Source organism: Mirounga angustirostris, unplaced genomic scaffold (genome assembly GCF_029215605.1).
Source record: "Mirounga angustirostris isolate CCGP_5_RB_7025 unplaced genomic scaffold, mMirAng1.0.hap1 SCAF_3, whole genome shotgun sequence".
Taxonomy (NCBI): domain Eukaryota; kingdom Metazoa; phylum Chordata; class Mammalia; order Carnivora; family Phocidae; genus Mirounga; species Mirounga angustirostris.
The window spans coordinates 86,958,322-86,981,894 of record NW_026991711.1 but is presented as its reverse complement, the minus strand read 5'-3'; the positions used below and the strand labels follow the sequence as shown (position 1 = coordinate 86,981,894).

Genomic DNA, 23,573 nt, shown 5'->3' with positions numbered 1-23,573 from the left:
GCCGCACGGAGGCCGAGGGGAGCGTGCCCGCGCCTGCGCAGTGGCTGGCTGCGCCCACGCACGCTCTGCTGCCCCCACCGCTCGGCAGTGCGGGGATTCCCAGCCCCGGTCAGCCCCGGTACCAGCCCCGCTCCGAGCTCCCGGACGCCACTCTAGGCCCGGTGCGCCGCGCACACGCACGCGCGCCTGTGTCCACCTCCTGCGGGAGTCCTCGGCGCCGGAGATTTCCAAGCAAACCCAGGGGAGGGTCTCCTGCGTGGGCTTTGAGCCGGGCGCGGAGCAGCAGAGCAAGGAAAGGCTGGGACCAACTCTTGAGTCCATGGCATGTTGTTTGCAAGCAAAAAGCCATCTGCCTCTTAATTTTCGGACTTTATTGCAGAATTTTTTTCTCAAGGACTTCAGAAATTATTGTCGGCTTGTCAACTGACAGTAAACCACCACGCCCCCCCCCCCACGCACACCCGAGATCGGCCTTCCAAGGTTTACAGCTCTTCTCTGTTTAGTTCCTATCACCATTCTAGGTCGGCCCAGCAAGTACTACTTTCCCAGGTTAACAGATGCGGAAACAGCTCAGAGAGATGAGTTGACACCTCACCCCTAGAGCTAGTGGCAGAATCAGAAACCTGAATCTTTCACTGAATCCCTTCTGCGCTCCCATCGCCCACAGGATGAAACACAAACTAATCGCGTTGGCGTTGGAGGCCCTCGAAGTGACTAACCTGTATTCCGACTGTTTTTAGCCCACGCTACTCTGACCCAGACAGCATCTTTTCCGTCCCATCTCTTCTTTCCTCAAGTACCCCCTTACAATTTCCTGTACTATTTTTTCCCTCACTCAGCGTCTACTTGGTTTCTCGGTACATTATGGATCCCACCCCCTTCCTGCCTTTTCCAGACCACATTTCCACTCCAGCAGTTGAATTGAGAGAGATGGGAGCCGCACCCGCCAGGCCTGGAGGTAAGCGACTGCTCCAACTCAGGGAGCCCTAGCTGCTCAAGGGAGCTGGCATCCGTAGGGCAGGGACTGAGGGAGAGAGTATTGCGTAACAACAAAGTATCTGGGTCCGCTTCCAGGAATTCTCATCACAGACGCTTTCACAGAGATGTAAAAGGCGCGGAGCGAAGTTGCCATTTGACAGGTGTCTGTAATAGTGAAAGCCTCAAAACAACCCAAATGACTATCAGATTGAGCTGATAGTGGTTCATCTGCTCTGCAGAGAATTAGGCAGCCAACACAAAGAAGGGCCAATACCAAAGAATCTCAAAAATACAGAGCTCAATAGAAAATCAATTTGCTCCCCACTTGTTTAGGAAGTAGAGGATTTTGAAGCTTAAGTACATACAAAATCAAGGTCTTTAACTGTTTTGACTCTAACATTCTAAGCCTGGTATGCCACAGAAAGGAGGCTCTCAGTATTTTTGAGGGCAAGCTTTAAATCCTGTATTGCTTTCCACAGTTCCTGGCCTGACTGCATAGCAGACATGCAATAAATACTATTTACTAAGTAATGTAGAGATGGATTTTTCCTCATATTTCTGCTTACTTCTTCCCTCACCAACCTTACCTGGGGACTTCATTCACATCTGGTTCCTAGAAACATCCTACATGTGTATTAATATTTTTTTTCTCCATTCTCTTTTTACATTGGTGACTTTTTCTCTTGCTTACACATTAAATCTCCTGCATCTTTGGCAATTTTGGTGTATAAGATTACAAATTAGTAATCTTGGGATTTTTTTTTTTTTTCTTGATGAAACATTCATTTAACCAGTATTTTTTGCTTTCCTGCTCTGTGCCTGAGCTTGCAATGATGAAGTGATAGGTGCCAACATTTCTCAGGAACTCTGGAATCTTGTGAGGAGGGTAGACTGCTAAGTGGATCATTATAATACTTAGTGACTTGCCCTGTAGCATGGCTGTGTATGAGGTGCCTCGGCAGCAGAGAGAAGTCACTGGTGTGCCTGAGGAATGAGGGAAGACTTCAGAGAGGAAGCATGGTGAGTTTTCTATTGCTACATAACCGACTGCCACAGACTCAGTGGCTAAAAACAGCACCTATTTATTAGTTCATAGCTCCCTAGGTCAGAGTTTGCATGGCATCATGGCTGAGTTCTCTGTTCAGTATCACAAGGCTGAAATCAGGATGTCAGCTGGACTGTTCTTATCTGGAGGCTCTGGAGAAGATCTGCCTCCATCCTCATTCGTGTTGTTGGCAGAATTCAGTTCCTTGTGGTTGTAGGGTTGAGGTCCCCATTTCCCTGTTGGCAGTCAGCCAGGGCCTGCTGTCAGCTTCTAGAGCCCACCAGCATTCTTTATCATGTGACCCCTCCATGCTCAAAGCCAGCAACGGAGAATGTCTTGAAAATCAAGTGCCCCTCACATGTTGAATCTCTGCCTGACTTCCTCTTTTGTTACCAGCCAGAGAAAACTCTGCTTTTTAAAAGTTCATGTGATTAAATCGGGCCCTCCCAGATAACCTGTTCTTAAAATCAGTTGTGTCGGGTGCTTGGGTGGTGCAGTCAGTTAGGAGTCCGACTCTTGGTTTCAGCTCGGTCATGAGATCGAAACTTGTGTGAGGCTCTGCATGGAGTCTGCTTGGGGCTCTCTCGCCCTCTGCCCCTGCCCCCTCTAAAATAAATAAATCTTTTTTAAAAAATGAACTGTGTAGGGGCACCTGGGTGGCTCAGTCGTTAAACGTCTGCCTTTGGATCAGGTCATGATCCCAGGGTCCTGGGATCGAGCCCCACATTGGGCTCCCTGCTCCACGGGAAGCCTGCCTCTCTCTCTCCCTCTGTCTGCTGCTCCCCCTGCTTGTGTTCCCTCTCTGGCTGTTTCTCTCTCTGTCAAAGAAATAAATAAAATCTTAAAAAAAAATTTTTTTAATGAACTGTGTCATACCACATAACCTAATCATAGAAGTATAGCTCATTATATTCACAGTACCAAGAGTTATGCAGACCATGTTTACCAGGGGGATCTTCAGGGACATATGAGAATCCTGCCCATCACACAGGGTGAGCTGAACCTTGAATTCGGGAAGTTATTTGCTGGGAGGAATAAGGATGGAAGAATGGGCATCCCAGGCAGAAGGACTCAAGTGTGCACAAGCTTGGAAGGGTGAGAGAATAACCCTGTCCTGGGAAGGGCAGGAGTTGCCGGCCTTGGGGTGTTGAGAGAAATGTAGCCAGGGGGTAAATCCAGAGAAGAGAGCAACCAGATGAGGAAGGAAGTGTGGTTAAGTAGGGAGTAAGAAGATAAAGGTCTAAACCACAGCAGTAGCTGTGAAAGTGATATGAGGACTGTCAGTTGGGAAGCATTCAGCTGCAAGGAACAAGACATCTGGCCCAAAACAGCTTTGTTTTGTGAAGCTCTGTTTGTGAAGTTTATTTTCTTATATAATAAAAACCCAATAGAGGGGTCCAAAGTTGGTTTGGGCCATGAATTTTCATCTCCACAGTCAGAAGATGACTCCCTTAGCTCCAGATACCTTGGACTCCTACACAGGGAAGGGGAAGGACTCATATATTCTCTTTCTCTCTCTCTCTCATACTCTTTTAGAACAGGTTTAGATTTACAGAGAAATTGAGCAGATAATACAGAGAGTTCCCATATACCCCACATCCGTTTTCCCCAATTATTAATATCTGAAACATTTGTCAAATTAGGGAACCAATATTAATACATTATCATTAACTGAAGTCCATACTTTATTCAGATTTCCATAATTTTTGCTTAATGTCCTTTTTCTGTGTCAGAATGCCATCCAGCATCCCACATTATATGTAGTCCTCCTGTCGACTTAGGCTCCTCTTGGCTATGACATCCCTCGTTTTTGATGACCTTGACAGTTTTGAGAAGCACTGGTCAGGTATTTTGTGGACTATTCCTGCACTGTGGTGTGTCTTATGTTTTTCTCATGCTTAACCTAGGGTTATGAATTTGGGGGTGAAGATCACAGAGGTGAAGTGCCTTTCTTATCACAACTTATCAACATGATTTATGGCTGTTGAAGTTGACCTTGGTTGCCTGTTTGAATCCTCACTTGTCAGATTTCTCACACTCTTTTTCCCCCCCTTTCCATATTGTATTCTTTGAAAGGAAATCACTGTGCTCCCACTTAAGGAATGGGGAGTTGTGTTTCGCTTCCTAAGAGTGCAGAGTATCTATGTAAATTCCTTGGAATTCTCCATGGAAAATGTGTCTCTTGTCCCTCAGTTATTATTTATGCAATCATTTACTTATATGGACTTACAGATATTTATTTTATACTTTAGGTTGTAATCCAATATAATATATTTATTTTGTTGCTCAAATTGTTCTAGATTTGGCCATTTGGAGCTCTTTCCGTTGGTTCCTGTGACCCTTGAACATATACCTCCATCATTGTGGGATTTTCTTTTCTTTTTCTACTTTTTGAGTACTTCCTTACTTTTTGGCATTACCAGATGTGCCAGACTCATCTTGAATATTTCCTGCCCCAGTCCTAGAATCAGCCATTCTCCACGGAGCCCTGTTTTTTCTTATTGGGGAATAACATTAAAAACCTGTCATGTGATGAGCACTAGGTATTATATAAGACTGGTGAATCACTGAATTCTACCTCTGAAACTAATAACACATCATATGTTAATGTTAAACAAACAAACAAACAAAAAAAAAAACCCAAATCTGAAGCTAGGTGTGCTTGGGATTCTCTTCATCAAAGACAATCTCACATCAGCCCTCCAGCAGACTGCCCCTTTTGTTCTTGCTAAAAATCTGCTAATGGTGCCCCTGAGTTCATTCTCCTCTTTCCTTAAAAATCGAATTTTAGCTGAGTAATAGACCTCCCATAATAAACAGCCTCCCTTGCAGCTAAATGTGGTCATGTGACCAAGTACTAGTAAAAGGGAAATCAGTGGAAGTGTCCATCCAAGAACCTTCTTGAGAGCCCCTTCCTCAAGAGAAGCTGCTTTGGCTTCTCTCTCTTCATCCCTTTCTCCATCCTCGAATACCTTACAGGCTATCTTGGAGAATGAGGACAAGGGGCCACACACAGAAGTGGTAGAAGCAGGACCCCCATCCCAGTCTGTACCACAGGGCTCTGTACTTTCACATAAGAGAGGAGGACGTGTCTGCCACTGGTAGCTGAACCTATGCCTGAGAGCATCTCATTGACTGGAGCCGGGCCAGCCCCTTTCCTGTGTCTGCAAAGGAGTCAGCACTACCGTGATGGGTTCCGCGCACATGAGGTGTGCCCCAGGGCTGGGCACACTGCTGGGCCGTGTCTGACCACACACCCAGGCTAGAGGTCACAAGGGAGCCAAGGGATAGACGGCTGTTGCATAGCAGCCAGCCATGTCTTCCCTGAGAAGCACGTGGAGAGCTGCGACTTGGGGAGCTAGAACGGGACCCCGTAGGTATACCATGTGCTGTATAAATGATCTGAGGCAAGTCCATTATTTATTTTTATTTATTTTTATTTTTATTATTGTCGTCATCATCCCCAGGGCAGTTGGGGTGGACACTCACTTTGCTGTGTCAAAAAGCAAAACCTTAGTAAGGTAAATCTCCTGATAAAAAGTCCACAGTGCTTCCACAAGCAAAGTCAAGTCATTTCTGGGATTTCCACTGTTTAGGATTGCCCAAGAAGCTTTCTGAGTGTGGAAAGAGGCCATATGACAAGATTTCCCCCAGAGGCTTCTCTTGAATTTTCTGTGATCTTGGTCATCTCTAATTCTTTCTTTTATCAGTTGCTAGTATGTGTATTTCTTTAAAATTGTGTTTGTTGTGTATTTTCCATTATGATACATATATTAATGGAAAATGTGGGAAACACAAGGAAGAAAACCCTCTCATTCCATCTATAGCTGTTTCCATTCAGTCTTTTCTCCCTGCAAAGATCTTTGTCGTGATGGTATTTTTTTTCTTTTAGGTACATTTTTAGATAGTTTTTAGGTAGTTGCAATCCTATACGTGCAATTTTATATCCTACTTTTTTTATTTATGCAACCTAAGTAGTTTTACTTTATTTTCTACTATGATTACAAATTTGATAGCTGGCATGTATACTTAAATTTTAACTCTTTTATTCTAATTTTTGTTAATGAAAGATGTTTATATAATGACTAGAGAGCTAATGACAGCTTCTTGGCTGCCAGAGGACATAATAGAGATTTCTTTTTGCCCTTGGTATTTATGGCAAAATGACAGATCACATGAGACACTGATGCTAAGTGAAATCTGAGAAGTGAAATTCATCCAGAAGATGACTGATCCTTTCACATTCCCTTAGCCCTCGTCCCGGCGTTACATAGGACATGATACAGTGCACAAGGAAATTATGGACTGTCATTGGGGGAGAACTTCCTGTTTTGGAAAAGGACCCAGAGATGCTTAAATCCACGGGTTATCGGAGTTAGTGCATTCTAAGACTTTATAGTAAAAGATATGTCTTTAAAACATCAAATTGTTAACAATAATTCATTGTTTTAGAAGTTGGCCCTTTGCTTGGGGCCTCCTGGAGGCCTCCACCACTGCAGCACCCCCTAATGGCCCATCGTTGCTTCCGATCTCTGTAACTTGACAGCAGAATGAAGAGTATGTTTCTTCCCTTTCTCCTGTTTATATTGTCTTCTCGTTCTCTTCCTGTTCCTCTTTTTCCTTCCCCCTCTGCCTCTTCCCCACTCTCTTTACCATGTTTTATTAGGTGTTTTTCACCCACATCCCGAGAAATACGTCAGCAGAATTATTATTCTCCTTTTGCATATAAGGAAAAAGCGGCAGACAAAGGTGGGGTTGCTGTTACCAGGCTGCTGGGACACCTAAAGGAGCAGCCCTGAATGGAGTCCAGCGTCCAGTCCTCCCCAGTGCCTGGTGTCTCAGGGTTCCTCCCTAATGCCAGGTCCCGGAGCCCCTCCCTGATTGCCTAATGCCGCAGGGTACCACTCCCTGTCTTGCCTTCAGCTGCCCCTCCCAGCACCTGGGGCTCCTCCCCCCAGGTTCAGCCTGGCCTGTGGTGAAACCACTGGCTTCCTTCCCTCCAGGATCCCCCAAGCCCCCTTTCAGAGCTGGTTTGCAGGACCCTCCCCCATCCCACGCCAGTACACCTTCATGGGTGTTGACGCCAACAGACACCAGTGAAGAATTAGTCGTCTTCATCCTTCTGGCTCATGACGCCCCTCAACCCAGTGTGATGCAGCTCCTTCCACAGCTGGTTCCTGCCAGTCTGCTCAAAGGGTTGACGTCCTTTCTTCATCTGAAGGTCTCGTTCTTCATCAGAGGCCAGCCTGTCTGGAGCTGCCCTGGAGAGGGTTCTGCGTCCTGAGAGATGGCAGTGCCATGGACCCTCGGCCCCTCCAGACTGCTGAGGTTGCTCAGAGCTGTCTCAGAGAGTGGGGTTCCCTGTGCCCTCACACATTGGCTGCCCTGCTGTGGCCAAGCCTAGTGGCTCTGGCCAGGCTGAACCGTGAACACTGGAGTTGGCAGGGACCGGTGCCTGACCCTCCCGGCCTGGCTCACTCAGCAGAAGACAGGATTGTGTTGGACACCAGTGGGGCAAGGCATGTGAAAGCCACTGGAAACAGACAGCCTCGTCCCCACTGCTGCCCAGGAGAGGCCCAGCGCTGCACCTGCCCCAGTGGACTGTAGAGCTAGCAGCCCCTTAAGAATGGAGGGTGCGGGGGCGCCTGGGTGGCTCAGTCATTAAGGGTCTGCCTTTGGCTCAGGTCATGGTCCCAGGGTCCTGGGATCGAGCCCTGCATCGGGCTCCCCGCTCCACGGGAAGCCTGCTTCTCCCTCTGCCACTCCCCCTGCTTGTGTTACCTCTCTCGCTGTGTCTCTCTCTTCAAATAAATAAATAAAATCTTTAAAAAAAAAAAAAAGAATGGAGGGTGCGGGGCACCTGGGTGCCTCAGTCAGTTAAGTGACTGCCTTCAGCTCGGGTCATGATCCCAGGGTCCTGGAATCGAGCCCCACATCGGGCTCTCTGCTGATCAGGGAGCCTGCTTCTCCCTCTCCCTCTGCCTGCCACTCTGCCTACTTGTGCTTTCTCTCTCTCTCTATGTCAAATAAATAAATCTTTAAAAAAAAAAAAATGGAGGGTGCCCAAATACAACCAGAAGGCGGTTATTTCCAGGGAGACTGACTCTGAGATGGTGGCCCCATGTTATGAGTCCCCACCTCTAATTTTGGAGTTCATTCTGATCAGACTCATGAGCCAGCTGGTGCATCAGCCTTGAGCATAGCACAGGGGCCTTGCCGGGAGAACTTGGGCAGTTTTCTGTCACCACTGAAGATACAATGTACCTGCTAGAGCCCCTAAGACCCTCCCTTCCCCTGCCATGCCTGCCCCTATACTCCCTGGCCCTCCACCACCAGCCTCTCATGTCCTCTGCCCTGGAAGTTATTCATGCCAAAGCAAGAAAAGCTGAAAGATGTTACCCGCCCCCTCAACCCTTGAGGTTGTTGCCTCAAACTGTGAAGTTTGTGGAGGGATTTCTTTCTTTTTTTTTTTTTTTTTTTATTTGACAGACAACGAGAATGGGAACACAAGCAGGGGGAGTGGGAGAGGGAGAAGCAGGCTTCCCGCCGAGGAGGGAGCCCGATGTAGGGCTCAATCCCAGGACCCTGGGATCATGACCTGGGCCAAAGGCAGACGCTTAATGACTGAGCCATCCAGTCGCCCCTGTGGAGGGATTTCTGAGCCGAGAAGCCACCCTGCCTGGTTGGCTTGGCCTGGGTCCCGCCATCCAGTGGACCTGGCACCTAGTGTAGAGTCCCTTAGAAACTGGTGCCCGATTTTGCTGAGTCCTCACTTACAAGTTTAGTCTCACAGCCCTGCCTTTTCTGTAACCCTGCTGCCTTAAAACCCTGTAGCCTGAGGAGGCCTAGAAGTGGGACATCCCAGCCCTAATGAGTATACCTAGAGCCCCATTCTGGGTTTCTGAATGCCGTTCTCTATCTAAAGGGACTGGGGCTGCTACAGAAGTACAAAAGCCTGGGTCATTGTACGTGTGTGAAAAGGACACAGGAGGCAGCTGCAAGGGGCTGATTTGGGCCAAATCTGGGACATGTGGAACATTAAAACGATGATAATAAGGGATCATCTCCCATATAATCATTTATGAGGCATAGTGATCTAAATCTATGCGAGGAAGAAGGGAAAGCTCTCCCTAACAGGAAAATGCCAACAACCAACAGACGTAAAAGTGAGGATGGACTCAGACCTTCACAATGGACATTCAGACCAGTGGGTAAAAGCTTGATGAGGAGCAGGGTGCTTCCACTCAAAGTCTCTCCTCTCAAGTAATTAATTAGAGAAAACAGTCATTTCACAGTGGAGAAGGCTGGCAAACACCTTCAGAAAACAAAAGCCTGCAGCCCTGCCACCCAGGCTTCTGGAAGTCACCTGCTGAAATGCCTCCCAAGAGTGACCTACGCCCCTGGTGCACTCAGCAGGTTGTGCTGAGCAGCAGGTGACTTCTGCCAGCTAAGAGCCTGAATCCAGCTGAACCCAGCCCAGGTATGCACTACCACAGGAATTACTGGCCAAAGAAGTACTTTCAACTAAAAAAATACCTATTTCCTATGGGTGACTGCCTGCCACGGAGGTCAGGCTTGGCTGTGAATTTCTGCCAAGGTGTGTCAGCTCAGGCAAGTTTCTTAACCTCTCTGAGCTTCAGTCTCTCATCTCTTGAATGAACCGAAAGTTCCACTCCTAGAGAAATGAAAACACATGTCTATACAAATGCTTGTACATATATGTTCGGTGCTGCTTTTTTCATAATAGCCCCCAAATGGAAACAGCCCAGATATTCATTAGCTGGTTAGCAAAGAAAGGACCAAAACAATGATAACATTTCAAAAGCATTATGGTAAGTGAAAGAAGACTTTCGCAAGACTTTCACCAGACAAAGGACTACATGTGGTATTATTCCATTTCATGTTGCTGGTATAGTGGTTAGCGTAGCCGCCTTGCATTTCAATGGACATCTGGGAAAGGTAAAACTCTAGTGGTCAGTTGTGGTGGCCAGGGGCCAAGGGTAGAGGACAGGCTGCAGAGGGGTGATGGAAATGTTCTAGGTCATGAACACGGTGATGCTGGTTACAACACTGTATACTTTTTTTTTTAAAGATTTTATTTATTTATTTGAGAGAGAGAGCATGAGAGGCGAGAGGGTCAGAGGGAGAAGCAGACTCCCCACTGAGTGGGGAGCCCGATGCGGAACTCAATCCTGGGACTCCAGGATCATGACCCGAGCCGAAGGCAGTCGCTTAAAGCCACCCAGGCGCCCCACAACATTGTATACTTTTGTCAAAACTCATCAAGTTGTACAGGTAAAAACGGTATATTTTATTGTGTGTAAATTAAGCCTAATAAAACTGATGAAAAAAGAATACCAACGTTGCATTGTCATTGTGAGGATTAATAGGATGACATATATGCAGCGCCAAGTTCATTGCCTGACCGCAAGAGGAGTCCTAAAATGATAACTGCTACCACATATGCTGTCTTGGGCATAAGCAGGGCCAGTGTGTAGGCAAGAGGCCCTCCCAGGGGAGCCCCCTGCTCAAGATACTCGGCAGCTGAACTGGTAATGCAAAGTGGAATGAGAAAAGCACAGGTTCGAGAGGAGATGGCATGAGACCCACACAGGAGGCTGTCACCACCCTTGGGGCACCCAGAGCAGCAGAAGGCCCTCCTGCCCCGAGGAAATAGGTGTGCACCCCCATCTGAGGAGCCTCCTTCTGCCATGCTCCTGCCTCAGAGTCCAGAAGTCATGTCCTTGCCCCCACCGCCCTTATCCAGCCTGGATGGTAAAAGTCCATCCTGTCTGCTGCCACCGCCCACACCTTCTGCACCCTCCCACCCTGCCCTGTGCAGCCTTGTCCCATTCATCACCCAGGCAGAGCTCCACACCCACCCTTAGCAACCCACCTCTGCAGTCCGCATTCACTCTGGTCGTGCAGCTCTTAGCTTGAGGAACAAACAAACCTGCTGCCCCAGGGGAAGCTGGAGGGAAGGCCGAGGGGCAGAGGGGAAAAGCAAGGAAAAGACAGCTGTGCAAGAAACAGGCCTCATGGTTATAGCAAGAGACTGGGTTGTATTTATATATGTTATGTCTTGTTGCTTGGCAACCAGGTCTCAGCCCAAGTGCTGGCTGGGGAGGAGGGGGTCTCTGTTGGAGCTGTTCAGGGTGACTCATCGCTACACACTCTGGTCCCTGGGACTAGGTTAATAGTCACACGTCATTTCAGGCAGGGTGCAGGCCGCAGGGCTCTGCTTGCTGTGGACAGAGAAACGCCAGCTCCTCGAAGGAACGTGGGCTGCATACAGTCAGACCACGCTGCCGGGCTCCTGGTTCCACCAGCTGGGTAGCCTTGGGCAAGTCACTTAACCTCTCTGACCTTGACCTCCTCATCTTTAAATGATTATGAGAGTGACTCCTCACTGGGGGTTTACAACAGACCTCAAACACATTAACTCATCCATACTTACCCCCTTCTCCCCGTTGGACAATGAGGAAACTATATATAGTCCAGGGCAGAGTTAACCAACTTTCCTAAAGTCACCCATTTGTATGTGGAAGAGGCAGGATTCAAACCCAGGTCTGTGCAGAACAGCGCACTGTATGTCTTTTCACTGTAATACCCCACCTCGTGTTCAAGTGCCTAGCCCTCCGAGGGGCGCAGGGACTGAGTTCTGGGGTGTGGGCTGGTGTGATTCTCTGGGGCAGCGCCTCAGGATAGAGGGTCTGAAAACTCTCTCTGATGTCAGCTCTATGTCCTTAGAAAAGCGCCCATGGTCTCTGCACTCCGGGGTGGGGGTGGGGGTGCAAAGCTGCCCTTGTGCCTCAGCCTGCCGGCTCTTGCTGTCAGCTATTCACTGAAAACTCCAGCTCCCTTTTTCTAGACCTGGGTCACCTCCCAGGGTGGCCTCCATGCACTGCAGTGTCAGATTTTGGCCACCGGCTTCCCGTGGCTACCCGAGTCATTGTAATGGATCTGGCCAGGTCACTCCCCTTCTCAGAGCACATCACAGGGCCCCACTGCCCATAGGATGAAGTTCAAATTCCGTGGGATGGCAGGCAGAGAAGGCCTCCATCATGGAGCTTCTGTGTCTCCAGCCCCTCCTTGTCCTTCCCACCACACTTCACTCTCCAGGCCTCAGATCCTCAGCCTGCCCCACCCCCACCCTGTACATCTCTTCCTGCAAGATCCTCTGCGGCTCCCAAGGACGCTGAGAGCACCCAGAGGGCAAGGCACTCACACCTTCATCCTGCAAGCCCGCCTCTGCAGGTGCCTGCTCAGAGCTTTAGCTGAGTAAGTCGTGAAGGGACGGATGAAGGACAGAATATTTACTTTATTTCCAAGAGCCTAGGGCCTCCAACATTAGGCATTTCAGGCTATTGAATAAGGCCAGGAAATCTGGTTCAAGACCATTAGCCTAATTTCATCCAACTCTTCACACTTTCCAAAAATCTACTCTCATTATCCAGACCTATTTCCCCCCCAGTAGCTATACAAATGTAGCATTGTTTGAAAGGTCATAAGTAAAAAGGTCCTCTTGAAAAGCGATAGCATTTGGGGCACTCAGTTCCCTTCTTAGGGCCGCAGTTACCCTGTTTGCACAATAAGAGGATGGCCTGGAGGGGTGTTTTTCAAACTGCAGTTTCAGATCCATTCATTAGCATGTTCTGGAATCAAACTAGTGGGAAATAACCTGCCTGGAAGAGAAAACAGCTTGTGTCATACATAACAACGGTGGATACTGGTTTGAGTGGAATATGTGTCTGTATGTTAGGATATGTTGTAAGATGTACTTCTTGTGCCGTGTGACAAGCAGTGCAGTTTGAAAGCTGCACTCCCTCTGAGCCCCAAGGATTTCAGCATTTGGAACTGCAACGTGGCTGGCCCCCCATGGAAAGACTGTCTGTGCTGGGTGAACCCCACTGCACTGGTCCATTGGCGCCCCTTCCATTGTTCTTCAGTTTGAGAAAAGGAAACAACACAGACATTGTTAAAGACAAAAATGAAGGGCACCTGTGTGGTTCAGTCGGTTAAGCGTCTGCCTTCGGCGCAGGTCATGATCCCAGGGTTCTGGGATCGAGCCCCACATCGGGCTCCCTGCTCAGTGGGAAGCCTGCTTCTCCCTCTCCCTCTGCCTGCCTCTTTGCATACTTGTGCTCTATCTCTCTGTCAAATAAATAAAATCTTTAAAAAAAATAATAAAAGGACAAAAATGAAAGGTCATCCCCTCCCTCCCAACTCCAGGCCCCAGGTTGCACACCCCAGGTGCATATCCCTGCCTGCAGCCCAGTGTTCCTTGATTTTTTTTTAAAATTTTTTAAAGATGTATTTATTTATTTTAGAGAGGGGAGAGGGTCAGAAAGAGAGGGAAAGAGAGAATCTCCAGCAGACTCCCCCTGAGTTTGGAGCCCGACATGGGATTTGATCACAGGACCCTGAGATCATGACCTGAGCTAAAACCAAGAGTCAGATGCTCACCGACTGAGCCACCCAGGCATCCCTCCTTGGTTTTTTTTTAATTGAAGTATAGTTGATATACAATGGGACTTTAGTTTCAGATGTACAAAATAGTGATTCCGTAAGTCTACGTGTATGCTCACAAGCGTAGCTCCCATCTGTCACCATACAATGCATTACAGTGCCATTGGTGATAGTCCTTATGCCGTACCTTTTATCCCCATGACTTACTCATTCCATAACTGGAAATCTGTATCTCCCACCCCCCTTCACTCATTTTGCCCACCCCACCCCCAGCAACCGTCAGTTTGTTTCCTGTATTTATGGGTCTATTTCTGCCTTTTCTTTGTTTTTTTGATTCCACACATAAGTAAAATCATATGGTATTTCTTTCTCTAAGTTTATTTCACTTAGCATAATACCCTCTAGATCCATCCATGTTGTCACCAATGGCAAGATTTCATTCTTTTCTATGGCTGACTAATATTCTGTTGTATATATATACCACGTCTTTTTTATCTATTCATCTATCAATGGACACTTGGGTTGCTTCCATATCTTGGCCATTGTCAATAATGCTACCATAAAGATAGGGATGCATGTGTCTTTTTGAATTAGTGTTTTTTTTTCTTTGGGTAAATATCCAGTAGTGGGTATTTGGATCATATGGTACTGGATCATATGGTAATCCTATTTTTAATTTTTTAGGAACCTCCATACTGTTTTCCACAACGGCTACACCAATTTACCTTCCCACCAACAGTGCACCAGAGTCCCCTTTCCTCCACATCCTCACCAACATTTGTTATTTCTTGTGTTTTTGAGTCTTGTGTTTTGAGTTTTTGAGCCATTCTGACAGGTGTGAGGTAATAGCTCATTGTGGTTTTGATTTGCATTTCCCTAATGATCAGTGATGTGGAGCACCATTTCATGTGTCTGTTGGTCATCTGTATTTTTTCTTTGGAGAAATGTCTGTTCAAGTCCTCCATACATTTTTAAAATCAGGTTTTTGGTTTTTTTGGTGTTGAGTTGTGTAAGTTATTCAAATACTTTGAATATTAATCCTTTATTGGATAGATTATTTGCAACTATCTTCTCCCATTCAGTAGGTTGCCTTTTTTTGTTTTGTTGATGGTTTCTTTCTGAATCCTTCCTTTTATCTGCATGGAGGCCATGCTTCCCACAGGTACTCCCAGCCAAGGACTGAATGAACAGTCATGCTGCCCTCCCTACCTTGGCTCACTCTGTTCTGCCCACTCTCTCTCAACCTCAGTATCTGTTTGTGTCCCCGCCTCTCACCTCCCCCCTCTGCCCTGCATAGCTTGCCCCTGTCCTTCCCAAGCTATTCCAAAGGCCAGTCCAGTTTTGCATTTTCATTTAACCAAGTTAAATCTGATTTGTGCCTAGATCCTACTTCCTAAATACCATTCTCCAATAAAACAAACTAGGGCTCCTAGAGAAATGGCTGATTCCAGGGCTGGGGCAGGGAAAGTACCAGAAGAGCCTGGAACATCTTGTGTCAGACAGTAAGGAAGCACTCCAGAAATAATGGAGGCAGGTCAAGGAGCACAGAAGCCAACTTAGAGGAGCTCTCAATCACCAAATCTGGTACGATTTGAGTGAAAAATAAGAGTAATGGATTATAACCCACAGAATGAAATAAATATCTAAGAGACCATCCATAAAGATATAAAAATAATGGACTAAGTAAATAAACAGGGGAAAGAGACAGTTCCTTTTTACAGTAGAATTCCCATTTAATGTAAAAAGAATAGTGGAAATAGAAAAATCACTATTTGATAAAAACCACAGTAATAAGTGTTGCAAACAAGAATCATCAAGGGATAGTAAAATTAGCAGGAAAAAGTACGAGAGAACAGGATATTTATATAGTCATAAAGCATCTCCCCACAGAATGTTTATTAATTACAAAGGAAAACAGTGACTTTATTGTGGAGAAACGTCAGGGAGATACCACTTTTACCAAGTGATCAAAATTATTATGAGAGTAATTAGACACATCAGGACCACCTGATAAGGGTATCCAGAGAAGGACACATCACTTCTGTGGTATTCTTGCCAAAAATGGGTAACTTCAATCTAGGAAGGAGAGAACAGGGAGATCCGTCCTACAACATAACTGGCCAAAGGGCTGAGGTGGCAAGGGGAGACTGAGGAACTCTCCCAGGTGGGGGTTGAAGGGAACAGGACAACGAAATGCCACGTGGGATTCCAAATGGGATCCTGGGCCAGAAACAGGATGCTGGTGGGACATCTGGCAAAATCCAAATAAGGCTAGTAGATGAGTGAACAGTGTTATATCATTGTGAATCGCCTGGCTTTGGTCCTTCTGTGGTTAACATTAGGGGCATCTGAGCGGAGCGTGCTATCCTGGCAGCTTTTTTGTAAGCCTAAATTTTCAAAATAAAAAGACTGCATGCTGGTAGGCAGTCTACAGGATGGCAACCAACTTCCTTTTTTCCCCCTTTTTTCTTTTTTAAAGGTTTCATTTATTTATCTGACAGAGAGAGAGAGCAGAAGCAGGGGGAGTGACAGGCAGAGGGAGAGGCAGGCTCCTTGCTGAGCAGGGAGCCTCATGTGGGGCTCGATCCCAAGACCCTAGGTTCATGACCTGTGCCAAAGACAGACGCTTAACCGCTTAACCAACTGAGCCACCCAGGTGCCCCTGGATGGCAACTAACTTTCAACTGGACTTCTGACATATCAGTTGTCAGCACTGCTCACTGCTGGGAATGTTAAGCATTCTGAGGCTTCATTCACTCCCAGGGGCAGATGCAGGGGGTGGTTGAAGAGGTCTGTGGGGAGGGGGTGGGGAGAAAGGAGTGGGAGGAAGGTAGAGTACATGAACTTGTTGCTGGGCGCAGGACGGTTGCATGTGTTCCTGACACCTTTCTGTAGGTTCCAAATGTTTTTAAATACCAAATGTAAAGTAATATGTATGTGACAGAATTCAAACAGCACTTACTTAAGCAGAGTGAAGACTAAGTCCTCTTCCTATCCCCAATTCCTCCCGTCCTCCCCCACTCCAGGTAATCAAGGTTACCAGGATTCAATACACATGGGGTAGAAACAAACAGGTATGCGGATTTATTCCTCATGGAGGTTGAGGGCTCTGTCTTAGGTCAAGGGCGGCAAGGAGAGACATGAAGACTGAGAGCCAGGAAGCCTCTGCCGACAGGTGAAGGAGGCCCTCTGCTGCTGCTGTGCTTTGTACTGTAAAAGAGAAAAGACAGATATGTCTGAATACCATCAAACGCATTTTTCGTATTGCTGGTTGCAACCCGTTAGTAGTTCATAAAGTCAATTTCGTGTTTCATGATCATCATTTTTAAAAAACAGAAAAGGAACACTGGCAAGAGTACATCACCTGTAATAGGGGTAGATAGTTTTGTGAAACTTTGCTACAATGTAAAATGTATTTCTAACTGAGGGTTGAGGTTTAAAAAAAAAAAAAAAACAAAGTCTCGGGGCGCCTGGGTGGCTCAGTCATGAAGCGTCTGCCTACAGCTCAGGTCATGATCCCGGGGTCCTGGGATCGAGCCCCGCGTCAGGCTCCCTGCTCCATGGGAAGCCTGCTTCTCCCTCTCCCACTCCCCCTGCTTGTGTTCCCTCTCTCACTGTCTCTCTCTCTGTCAAATAAATAAATAAAATCTTTAAAAATAAATAAATAAATAATAAATAATAAATAAATAAATAAATAAATAAAGTCTCAAACACTGCCTTAGGCAATAGCTTGCACAAGGCCAGAACCTGGATCACCAAGACCGTTTGTCCTGGGGTGCAGGTGACAGGGCTTGTCACGTTCCCGGGAGCAACAAGGCAATAAATGTGTAGGCCTGACTTCCTTGAAACTTTGGGTAAGGACTAGCTGGTTAATGGGTAACCAGAAGGAACAACCACTTAGCTGGGAGTACACGGTCCCACGGCCCCGCCCACCACATGGGGAAAGGCTCCCAAAGATGGTGTGGGACAAACCTGGGTCCCCGGGCTGCAGGGAGGAGCTCGCCCACGTGCCCCCACAGAGGGTGGCCTGCGGGGCAGGTAAGGAGGGCTCTCCCGCCAGCTGACAAGCCCTAGGGTAAGGCTGAGCAGGGCTGGGATGGCTCCCCAGCTTGGGACTCCTCCCTCAGACCGAGGCCCAACACCCCCTCCTTAACAGCCAGGGCCTTGAGCAGCCCCTGGAATGTGGGCAGCAAACCTGTAAAGGTACAGGTAGTAAACACTTTAGGCTTTGGGGGCCTCATGGTCTCTCATAATGGCTCAATTCTGCTGTTCTGCAAAGCAGTCATGGACAGACATAACAAATGAGCATTACTGTTCCAATAAAACTCCTCGTAGACGCTGAAATTTGAATTTTATATAATTTTCATTTGTTACAAAATATTAATCTCTGTATTTTTCAACAGTTACAAAATGTGAAAACCATTCTCGGCTCCTGAGCTGAACAAAAACAGAAGACAGGCCAAATTTGGCCCGTAGGCCAAAGGTTTGGAACCCTTACTTTGGACCTTGCCCTTGTTCTCCCCTCCTCTCTTCTCTTCCTCCTCCCCTCCTCCTCTCCCTCCTCCTTCCCTCCTCTTTTCTCCCCCTCCTCCCTCCCTCCTTCCTCCTCCCACCTCCTCCTTCCCTCCCCTCCCCCTCCTCACTTCCTACCCCTGCCCACTACTCCTCCTTTCCTCCTCCCCTCCCCTCCCTCTTTTCTCCTCCCTTCCCTCCCTTCCCCATTCTTCCCTCCCTCCCCTCCCCCTCCTCCTTTCGGCCCCTGCCCACTACTCCTCCTTCCCTCCTCCCTGCCCCTCTCCCCTCCCTTCTCCCCTCCCCTCTTTCCTCCTCCCTGCCCTCCCGTCCCCATTCTCCCCGCCCCCGCCCCGCGTCCCTAACCGGGGCCCAGACGCGGCGGGCCGGCGCGGTCAGGGGGCGCTGACTCACAGGCTGACTCAGCGGGAGGCGCGCTGCCAGCAGACGCCCGCGGGAGGCCGGCGGGGCGCCAGGCGTGCTGGCGGCGGTGTCCGCGGCCGTGCTCGCGACGGGAGCGGACGCCCCGCCGCAGGAGCGGCCCTTCCGGCTTCCGACCTCCGCGGAGCGGGACGGAGGGCCGCCTGGAGGACGCGGGGCACTGGGCGCGAGGGGCGGCCGGAGGGGGACCGGGCTGTGCACCTGCCCCGGGAGACCCCGGTGCCGCGCTCCGCCCGGCACTTCACACGCCCTCTCCCCGGACTCCAAGCACCACCGCCGCCACCCCGCGTCCCGTCCTTCGCCTCCGCGCGCCAGCCCAAGGCCCGCCTCCTCCAGGAAGCCTTCCCAGAAGACCTCCTCCGGGCTGGGTTACCTGGGGGAGCCTCCATCCTGGCACCTTCGGCGTTGCTCTGTGCCGTCCTGTTTTGGGTCTGGCTTCATCACCAGGCTGTGGGCCCCTTGAGGACAGCGGCCAGGCCTTCGTAGGCTCTGCATCCCTTGGCTTAAACAGAGCCCAGGCAGAGGAGGAGGTGGGACATGTATACGCGTGACCAACTTTAGAGATCCAGCCTGGGACACAGCCACGCCAGACCCCCAAAACCCGTAATAATATGTTAAAAATAATTATACACATACATGTGTATATGTTGCTTTAACATAGAAATATGAAAAAGTTTATTTGAAATCATGTTAGAATTATAAATAGCATCAAAATATGAAAAATAGGTGTTTATTGTAAATTATATATTCTGTATTATTTACTTTTGTGTTACACAAATGCTATTACTTAAACAGAACAATAGGATTAGTAACAATGGCAAATAATAATTAGTAGGACTACTTTGTGAGAAAGAAATATAAAAATATGTTTCTAATCTCTGATACAGCAATTTATTTTAACTCATTGGATACTTAAAATTTGTATTGAGATACATACATGTAAAAGGCTACATATGGTATGATTCCATGACATTCTTATATGACATTTAGCAAAATGCAGAAGTATGGAGATGGTTAAAAAAGATCAGTAGTTGCCAGGGGTTGTTGGGGGGAGGCAGGGCTAAACAGATGAAGCACAGACGATTTTAGGGCAGTGGAAATACTCTGTATGATACTATAATGATGAATGGTGTCATTATACATGTGTCCAAACCCACAGAATGTACCACATCAGGAGCAAACCCAAATGTAAGCTATGGGCTTTGGCTGATTATGATGTATTAATGTAGGTTCATCAGTTATAACAAATGTACGCTCTGATGGGGATGTTGATGATGGGGAGTCTGTACATGTGGGGGTGCAGCATTGGGGGGTATATGGGAAATCTCTGTACCGTCCCCTCAATTTTTTGTGAACCTAAAACTGCTCTACACAAATAGTCTTTTTAAAAAAAGATACATGCATGTAAGACTTTTTAAGAGAATGTGAATCCAGTAGGACTAAACATAGTACCAATATTTAATTTAAAAAAATAACAACAACATTTCTGTCCTATGATGCAGAGGAGATTTTTACCTCTCTCTGTTTCCTTGCCCGCAGCTTTTAGGAAACCCTTCTCTGATGTAGTGATCAAACTGAATATCACCAAACAAAATTCTTTGACTTGCAGTCCTGCTCTTAGTAAGCCCACATTACACTAATTCCTACTGTCAGTCCAGTGTGATGGCGAGCTAATGACTCTCTCAACAAAATCGTTTGAGCATGGAATACTTCGGATCTTACTAGCAACAGCAGGTTTTTAGACTTGTAGGGATTAGCTTCCAGCTCTCCAAAAGTGCCCATCCTCTTTGTATCTATAGGCTGATTTTGGTAAAACAGCTTTTGGTCAGCTCCTTTGCATCAATAAATTCAACATCCAAAGTTCCATCTTTTTAAACATTTTGAAGCACACCGGGCGTCATCAGTCAGAGCGCGTGCGCTCTCTCTCATACTTGCATGTGTCTCCGAGAAAATGGCTTTACAGCAAAGAAGTATTTGGACCTGTGATATTAAAGTTGCGTCACAAATAAGTTCCAGTCTTAGTAAAGAAGTGAGAAAGTCCTGTTTAAATTGGCCGTCCCTCTCCTGGAGACATTTTGTTTTATTTCCCCCAAACCGAGTTAACTTTTTACTACATGAGTTTTTGTTACTTCCTGTACAGAACATTGAACAACTCAGGTGCCATCGGGTCATCCTTTTTCAAGATCCTGCTGGCCTTTTCAAAGATCAGCAGTTTTGGAAGAACCATTCATAAATGTCCACCCAGGCGGCCCACGTTTAGCTTTCTAAATGACCATGACGTCTGGTGCGTGCTGGCATTGGTTTTGTAATCATGCTCGTGTTCATAATCTGAACTCAAAAAAAACATGGTCGCAATATTCATCATGTTAAAAATTAAACTAGCACTGTCTAGATACAAAGCACAACAGTGAATCCACAGGCAAAGTGGATGTTCGCCCTCCAGATGCCAGCACTCTTAAGTGATGGGAGCGGGGGTTTAATAATGGCTGATGCATGCCCACGAACTGCCAATCATGGCTGTCACCGTCAGCAGCAGCAGGGACTGGGGCAAGTCCTGGGTCCATTTGGTACTAAAACCAGTGTTGCTTTCAGCCCCTCTTTTGGGGATCACCTTTGTGTTTTGTACCTTTCCCCTAACCTTCTGTACCTGTCAGTGAAAACTGGGAGTTTTCTGATCCGAGGGTAGAGTTTACCAGATGTAGGGCTTTTAGGGCTAAAGTCAGAACAGTCCCAGACAAACTAGGATGGTCGGTCACACCAGCACATGCTTGTGGAATCAAGAAATAAGTCGAAGATAAATACTGTATGATCTCACTTACATGTGGAGCATAAAAATCTATGAGTTCATCATAGATTCAAAAACAGACGAGTAGGGATGCTATGGGTCGTCTGCCTTCGGCTCAGGTCATGATCCCAGGGTCTAGGATCAAGTCCTGCATCGGGCTCCTTGCTCAGTGTGGAGCCTGCTTCTCCCTCTGCCTGCTCCCCCCGCTTGTGTTCTCTCTCTCCATCTCTCTCTGACAAATAAATAAATAAAATCCTTAAAAAAAAACAAAACGGATTAGTGGTTACCAGAGGTGGGGGACGAGAGGGAAGGTGGGTCAAAGGGTACAGACTTCCAGTTATAAATAAGTTCTGGGGATGTAATGTGCAGCATGGTAATTAGAGTTAATCATTCTGTATTGTATTTGTGAAAGTCATGAAGACAGTAGATTTAAAAAATTCTCATCTCGGAATGCCTGGGTGGCTCAGTCGGTTAAGGGTCTGCCTTCGGCTTAGGTCATGATCCCAGGGTCCTGGGATCGAGCCCCACATCGGGCTCCCTGCTCAGCGGGGAGGCTGCTTCTCCCTCTCCCGCTCCCCCTGCTTGTGCTCTCTCTCTCTCTGTCAAATAAATAAAATATTAAAAAAAAATTTCTCAAGAAAAAAATTGTAACTATGTGAGGTGATGGATGTCAACTCTACTTAATGTGGTAATCATTTTGCAATGTATACATATATTAAATCATATTGTATGCCTTTATATCTAATACAATGTTATATGTTAGTTTTATCTCAGTAAAACTGAAAAAAATAAGTCTCAATATAAAACAATCAATGTATTTCTGTATACTAGCAACACAAAATTGTAATTGAAATATGTAAAAATGCCATTTACAATAGCATTAAAAAAACATAAAATAAGTAGGGATAAATTTATCAAAATATGTTCAAGATCTATATACTAAGAACTATCAAACATTGGGGAGACAGGTTAACAAAGACCTAAATGGGAATACCAGGCTAACGGATCAAAAGACCCACCAGGAAGATGTCTCTTCTCTCCAGATTGTTCTATAGAATCAACTCAGTCCCATTCAAAATCCCAGCAAGCTTTTTTTAGGTTTTAAAGAAACTGACAAGCTGAGTCTAAAATGTGTATACAAATGCAAAGGACCGGGGTGCCTGGGTGGCTCAGTCGGTTAAGCATCTGCCTTCCGCTCAGGTCATGGTCCCCAGTCCTGGGATCCAGCCCTCATTGGGCTCCCTGTTTGCCTGGGAGTCTGATTCTCTCTCTCCCTCTGCCACACCGCCCACTCTTGCACTCTCTCTCTCTCAAATAAATAAAATCTTTAAAAAAAAAAACCCTCAATTTTAAAAAACAGGCCAAATATTGAAACAGCCACATCACCAAAGAGGATATATGAATGGCAACTAGGCACATGAAAAGATGACTAACATCATTAGTGACTGGGGAAATGAAATGAGATCCTACCACACACCTATTAGAATGGCCAAAAATAACAAAATAAAAAACTGACCACGCAAGTGCTGGAGCAGATGCAGAACGACTGGAACACTCATATTTTGCTTGTGGGAATGCAAAATGGTACAGCCACTTTATATAACTGTTTGTTTTTGTTTTTTAATAGAAATAAATGTACTTACCACATGACTCAGCAGTCCCATTCCTAGAGACTTGCCCAAGAGACATGAAAACATATCCACACAAAGACCTGTACATGAATGTTCCAGTAGCTTTATTTAATAATAGCCAAGAAGTGGTGAATGGGTAACCAATTGTGGTATATCCATATAATGGAAACTACTCAGCTATAGAAACTACTGATACACACATCCACATGGAAGAATCTCAAAAGCTTTGGTGAGTGATAGAAGCCAGTCCTAAAAGGCTACATACTGTAGGATTCCATTTATATGCCATTCTAGAGAAAGCAACAGAAACCAGATCAACGGTTGCCAGGGTGGCAGTGGGGCACAGGGAACTTCTGAGGGTGACAGAAATGTCCCATAATCCTAACCGTGGTGGTGGTTACGCTACTACATACATTTGTCTAAACAACAGAACTGAATATTTAAAAAGCAAATTTTATTGTATGTATATTATTCCTCAAACCTGATTAAAAAAAAAAGATTCAATGTATAGTGCCGTTGACCTTGGCTGCATCCATCCACCTCCGCTTCTTCCCAGTGGGGGAGGGGGCTCCCCAGGGCCTCTGGTTTCTCTGTTCCCTGGCCTCCCTGGGCTGAGCCCTGAGCAGCTCCAGGCCTTCCCCAGCAGAGAGAATGGACAAGACGCCCACCAAGGAGCAGGCCTGGGGTGAGCGCCAGCGGCAGTGCTGTGAGC

The 23,573-nt window shown here is 46.8% G+C and overlaps 1 protein-coding gene and 1 long non-coding RNA gene across 2 annotated transcripts in view; one reads left to right on the top strand and one right to left on the bottom strand.

Moving 5' to 3' along the window:
* The first annotated feature begins 70 nt into the window (after window positions 1-70).
* Window positions 71-18,407, top strand: LOC135363864 (uncharacterized). Its single transcript, XR_010410102.1, has 3 exons — window positions 71-958; window positions 1,803-1,998; window positions 17,896-18,407. It is a non-coding gene; the product is annotated as an uncharacterized LOC135363864 (long non-coding RNA).
* IWS1 (interacts with SUPT6H, CTD assembly factor 1) overlaps window positions 16,554-23,573 on the bottom strand; it is a 137,139-nt gene continuing 130,119 nt past the window's right edge. The window contains exon 15 of the transcript XR_010410099.1: window positions 16,554-16,702. The gene's annotated coding sequence lies outside the window, so the exon portion shown is untranslated. The remainder of the gene's footprint in view (window positions 16,703-23,573) is intronic.